The 6,000-nt window shown below is 40.0% G+C and overlaps 1 protein-coding gene across 2 annotated transcripts in view; it reads right to left on the bottom strand.

Moving 5' to 3' along the window:
- Window positions 1-6,000, bottom strand: part of LOC125028312 — a 142,306-nt gene that overhangs the window by 17,147 nt on the left and 119,159 nt on the right. For both annotated transcript variants that reach the window (XM_047617763.1, XM_047617764.1), the window contains one exon: window positions 2,019-2,061. The gene's annotated coding sequence lies outside the window, so the exon portion shown is untranslated. The remainder of the gene's footprint in view (window positions 1-2,018; window positions 2,062-6,000) is intronic.

Raw genomic sequence — 6,000 nt, 5'->3', positions numbered from 1 at the left:
GCCACTGGAAGAGCTCGGTGGTCTTTCCTTCAAGACTTAATCGCTTTTGGGGGAAACCGACATGTAAATAAGGCAGATAAATGTGTACTGCTTGAGTAGTTTAGTACTGGAATGAGATATATATACGTAGGTTTGTTATTTCTCGAGTAACTGCAAATATAACAAAAGTCCGTCTTGGATGATATTGTGAGTTAAGGTCATGTTTTAAGTTAATCTTATGTCATAATCAGGATAGTAAATTCATCACGATGTAAATCTATGTATTCCAAATATATTCCTTACAGATACTCTGTGTGCATCCTCATGGGGAATTATCAATATCTAACATGAATGTATATAAGGTCTAATCAGTTTCTCCATTCATCGTGCAAAAGACCAGCCTTTTCAGTTTTACATATAGGCTTTGTGAAATCCTGTGTGTAAGATTTTATTACTGTGGAATGTTGTAGGGAGGACCATATCAAATAGACAAACTTCATAATGGACCTTCCTACATTTCTTACTTTTATATATAAAATAGAAGTTTAGGTGTCCTACTTTGCCAACTCCTTTTTATGTAAGGTCTTGCCAGCATTACATTTAATACAGGAATACTTAACAACTTACTAACACATGGAAAAGTACTCAAATCATATTTTACGCCATGGAACCAACTTCTAACTGATTAACCCTTTCATACCACTGACTGATTGATCATTTAAAAGTATCATTTTCGGCGAATACCTTTTCAGATTAAAATGTTAAAACATTTATAAATCATTCGGAGTCAACTGAGTTCTAGAAATTAGTAATGGGATTTACAGAATACGGTGACTGAACCCCTTGCTTACATCCCCTACCCTTCCCGTGTGCAATTTAGGGTAATTATCTGAGGCAGATGAGTAGTGAGGTAACTCAGCATGAGAAATTGGATGAGGCTGAAGAGGAAATTAAGTGCGGGTCTGTTGTGGAATATCAAGGTTACCGACTTGGACAAGTGTGTGTGTAAAAGTGTCGCTCTGGGTGACTATATACATTGGTTTTTGGTGGCAGAAAATCATTTAAGAAAACTATTATTTTTTAATTTATTATTGTCGATAATTCATGAAATGTAACACTATTTCACAGTGTAATTACTCAAATTTAACTCTCATATATACCTTTCGATACCGAGGGAAATTATACTTCTACAGACTGACAGTGACATCAAGTTTTCTCTTTCTTAAAAGGGTATTTTGTCTCGATGGCAACATTAACTAGACTGCGTAACTGGGGATAAATACATATTTTTTTCGAGGGCTATAGCTTGAGTAGCTATTTGTAATGCGATTTTTATGCTTGGTTTACCGTAATCGATAGCATACTAGTGAGACAGACATAAACTTATTGCAGATAATCGTGTGTCCGTTACGCTGTGTTTTCAATGCTCTCTCTCTCTCTCTCTCTCTCTCTCTCTCTCTCTCTCTCTCTCTCTCTCTCTCTCTCTCTCTCTCTCTCTCTCTCTCTCTCTCCATGTGCATGTGTTTGTTGGAAGAGAATATACATTCTTTCAGAAAAAAAAATAACCTACATTAAATGAACAATGCCGCTAGACCAGTCTCAAGCGGTATGCCTCGATATATGTTATTTGAATCTCGTCCTGTTCATCACTGGCTTTCTAAATCATCACACAAGAAATGATAATCCCAACTGTAATAATGCACAAGCTTGTTGGAATGTTCATCTTCCTTTTTTTTTTTTTTTTTCTCTCTCTTTTTTTTTTTTTTTTTTTTTTCTCTTACTAGACTACCGGTTTCATTCATTTCTTTGGGGCTATTCGATTCATGGGCAGGTATGTGAGAAAGATGGTATGTGGCTTTCTATTTGATAAAATACGGATGAGAGATAGGCTATTCGGTCGAGATGAATACATACACTATTTACTTGCATTAGTAGTTCTATGCTTCTCTCTCTCTCTCTCTCTCTCTCTCTCTCTCTCTCTCTCTCTCTCTCTCTCTCTCTCTCTCTCTCTCTCTCTCTCTCTCTCTCACTCAGCTTACCTCAGTCTGTAGTCTGTCGTAGGGGCAGAAGGTGCATGGGATTCTGAAAAGTTAAGAGAGAAGAATTATTATATGACTAGATATTACATAAGTGGACTTACATTAAACTAAATTCTTCTACACACACACACACACACACACACACACACACACACACACACACACACACACACAGATACACACAAACACACACACACATACACACACACACACACACACACAAACACACGCACACACACAAACACACGCAAACACATACATGTACAATATATTCATTTATATCCCCTTCTTTACGACACCTAAAACTATATATAACAAATGTGTCTAAACGTTTCATCAGAGAAGGATTAGACTCTGAAGTATGAGGATTTAACCCTAAAACTTCACATCTGGAACCTTGGCCGCAACCCCGTCTGTGTCTGTCTTTTGGAAAATTTATGGGATCTGCTGTTTCACCTTTCACGCCATTCTTCCTTCTATTGTACTTATTATCCGTCTCTCTCCTTGCTTCTTCATGTGTTACCTTTCTTTTAATTTCTCCCATTGTTTTATATTTTCCTTGCTTCTATGTATTTTTTTCTATATTTTCGTCTCTCTCTCTCTCTCTCTCTTTCTCTCTCTCTCTCTCTCTCTCTCTCTCTCTCTCTCTCTCTCTCTCTCTCTCTCTCTCTCTCTCTCTCTCTCTCGACTGATTGGTAGATTAGATTGACAAAAATCATTATATTCCTTTGAATGTTACAATTATTATTTTGTTTTACTATTTTTTTTTTTTCTGTTTTAATGAACACTCGTTGTTCTTTCCTTTTTATTTTTTCTTTATTCCTCCCCCCCCCCCCCCCCTTCTTCTTTCAAGTTCACGTGCCATTCAAAGCCGGTGGGAGAAAGGGGGAAAGAAGCCCTATACTACCCCCCCACCCCCACCCCTTCCTCACGCCCAGTCACCATCTCGGGCGTTCGCTGCGTGTGTGTGTGTGTGTGTGTGTGTCTGTGTGTGCGTATGTGCGTATCCGCCAGACGTCTCGTGCCTCCTCTTATTCCCTCGGGCTATTCTCCTTCCTGTTGCTTCCTCCCTCCCTCCCTCCCTCCCTCCTTTTCTCTCTCTTTCTCTCACTTTTTCTCTCTCTCCTCTCTTGTCTATGTGGTATATGTCTTTTTCTATTTCCTCCTTTCTTCGTTCATTTGTTTGTTTGTTTGGTTTACATTATTTTCATGTTACCATTTCTAATATTATTTAGGTTACCGTTATTTTTTTTTTTTTTTTTACATTATTCCTTTTCTACTCTTTTTCTCTTTCTTTCGTGTTCTTCCTCAAACTTTCGCTCAGTCCCTCGGGGTCTTCCTTCTGCCTCCCCTTCCTTCTCTTTATTTCTTTCTTCCTTTCGCCGCTATTCCCTCGAGTTTTGTGCTTCCCGTTCATCCGTGTGCGCTTTCTTTTTCAGTCGGATTGAGTGTGTATATACACAGTATAGTGTGATAGTGTGTGTATTTAAATGTATACACATATACATACATACACACATATGTATGTGTGTGTACATATATATATATGTATATATATATATATATATATATATATATATATATACGTGTGTGTGTGTGTGTGTGTGTGTGTGTGTGTGTGTGTGTGTGTGTGTGTGTGTGTGAGCGTGTATATGTGTATCGTCATTATTTTCTACTTGTTTCTTATTCGCTAATACAACCTCACCAGTGTTTTCTATTGTTTAATTTCTTTTATTCTTCGCATCATATACTTCGCCCATGTCACTGCTGCCTGAGCAAGGTCCCCCATTGAGGCTAGACAAACAACAGCTTGCGTAGCGTTTGTAAGAAAGTGACTCCCTCTTGATCTATCGTGCCTTTCGGCCGCCTTCCGCTCCACGGGCGCTGAAGAAACACTTGTCATTGTGCCGTCCAGAAGCCTATTTCAGAAATCTTTCTCAAAGTGCCCCATTTATCAGATGTTTACGTTTACGTCTCTCTCTCTCTCTCTCTCTCTCTCTCTCTCTCTCTCTCTCTCTCTCTCTCTCTCTCTCTCTCTCTCTCTCTCTCTCAATTCATATTCTCTTCCCTCTTTCTTTTTCTTCCCCATTCTCTCCCTCTTTTTCCCTCACCCCTCCCTCTCTCTTCCTCTCCAGTTTCTCTCTCCCCCTTGCCCCCCCCCCTTCCCCTTTTCGCGCTCTCTCTCTCTCTCTCTCTCTCTTTCTCTTTCTCTTTCTCTCTCTCTCTCTCTCTCTCTCTCTCTCTCTCTCTCTCTCTCTCTCTCTCTCTCTCCTCCCTCTTCCTCCCTCCCCAGTGCTACAGATCGTCGACGGAAACTGATTTTTGCACAGAATAATTTGCAATGATCATACTCAGGATAAAACCGTGTGAATTTTCGCGACATCTGGTCCCAAGCGAATCCCAAAATAGAATGGTCCCCCTTCGTCTTTCTCTGTGATAGAAATTATTATCCCAGACTCGTATTAATATAAAGACTGGTCAAATAATCATTATAAGAATACAGATATGAATCCTTTTACAGTCAAAAGAATTACCTTACGCTGACATTAAAAGTAAATGGGGATAATGCTCCTATTTGTCAACAGGGATTTTAGGTGCAAAGTCGAAACCAGAAATCCAGAAACCAAATTTAAAAAATTACGTTGACAGTAAAAGAAAATAGAGATAATGGTCCTACTTAACAAAGAGATTTAAGGCGCAAAGTCGGGGCCAGAAATTTGAAATAAGTATCGGACATGCAAGAAGGTCTCCCTCAGTTATGCAGTAATGAAAGGGCTACAGACGGTCGAACTTTCTCGGCGACCCAACCAGTCATGGCAGGAATGGGTACAGGGAGCGCCACTAACAAAAAAAAAGAAAGAAAGAAAAAAAAGATTGATGCTAAGCTGATATTGTAACTGCGCGTGTTGGAATGTAAGGGTGCATTTTTTTTCTTTTTTCATTTCTGTTTTTTTAGGGGAGGGATGGAGGATATTGTTATGCAGGAGAGTATTCGTGTCTGTTGGTTGATGGTGTTTGTGTTTGAGCGCGTGTGAGTATTTGTATTTGTATGTATGGGTATGTTTGTGCCTGTGTGTGTGTGTGTGTGTGTGTGTGTGTGTGTGTGTGTAAAGTGTGTGTGCGTGTGCGTGTGTGTGTGTGTGTGTGTGTGTGTGTGTGTTGGGGGGGGGGGGGGAATGGCGTTAGTACCTGCTCTGTATGTCCATGAACTTACTCGTGTGTGAATGCACTCATAACTCAATTTAATCCTCATAGGGAATACAAAACCAATAAAGATATATATAAAAAAAAAACAAAAAAAAAAACGAACCAGACACTTCTGGGCGACCTTGAAACATCTCACTTTGATGAGAGAATTTCCTTTTCCCGCCCACCCCTCGCCCCCTCGCCCCCTCGCCCCCCCCCCCCTCGCGCCCACGACCCCCAAATGGTTATTGCATCCCGTTGACGAAGGCGAAGAGAGCGACAGCAAAGAGACCGCTAATGATAAGGGCGGGAGATGGGAGGCGGGGAGAAGCATAAAGACGAAAGAAAGAAGAGAGAAAATAATATTCCAAGACCTAATGATGGCTGCGTCGAGAGTAGATAAAGATTACGTCAATCAGAAGAATGCAGTGAGATGACCTAAGTGAGGAAAAAACGAGGGGTATTTGTCAAGCTTCAGTGACCAGCAAGGTCATGCTGGAGAGGAATGAGCTCGAGAGGTAGAGGGGGAAGGGGGGGTGTTAAAGAAAGAACAAATGCTGGAGGTTTTAAGAAGGAAGCAAAATGGTGATATCGGCGATGAAATTAAATGAAACTTGGTGTTGTTGAAATATAAACAATTCTTCTTCAATCATATTAATTACGAAAAAGCGTCTAGTTTTCTCTACTTTCAAGTTCACCACTTGTTTTGTTGTTGTTGTTGTTGTTTCCGAATATATGAACCGCCAGTTTCGAATCTTGTATCCGCAATACTAGCATCCTATTCGTATCACCATGT

The sequence above is a fragment of the Penaeus chinensis genome, chromosome 8 (genome assembly GCF_019202785.1).
Source record: "Penaeus chinensis breed Huanghai No. 1 chromosome 8, ASM1920278v2, whole genome shotgun sequence".
NCBI lineage: Eukaryota > Metazoa > Arthropoda > Malacostraca > Decapoda > Penaeidae > Penaeus > Penaeus chinensis.
The sequence above is the reverse complement of the archived record's forward strand: the minus strand, read 5'-3'. Positions and strand labels throughout refer to the sequence as shown.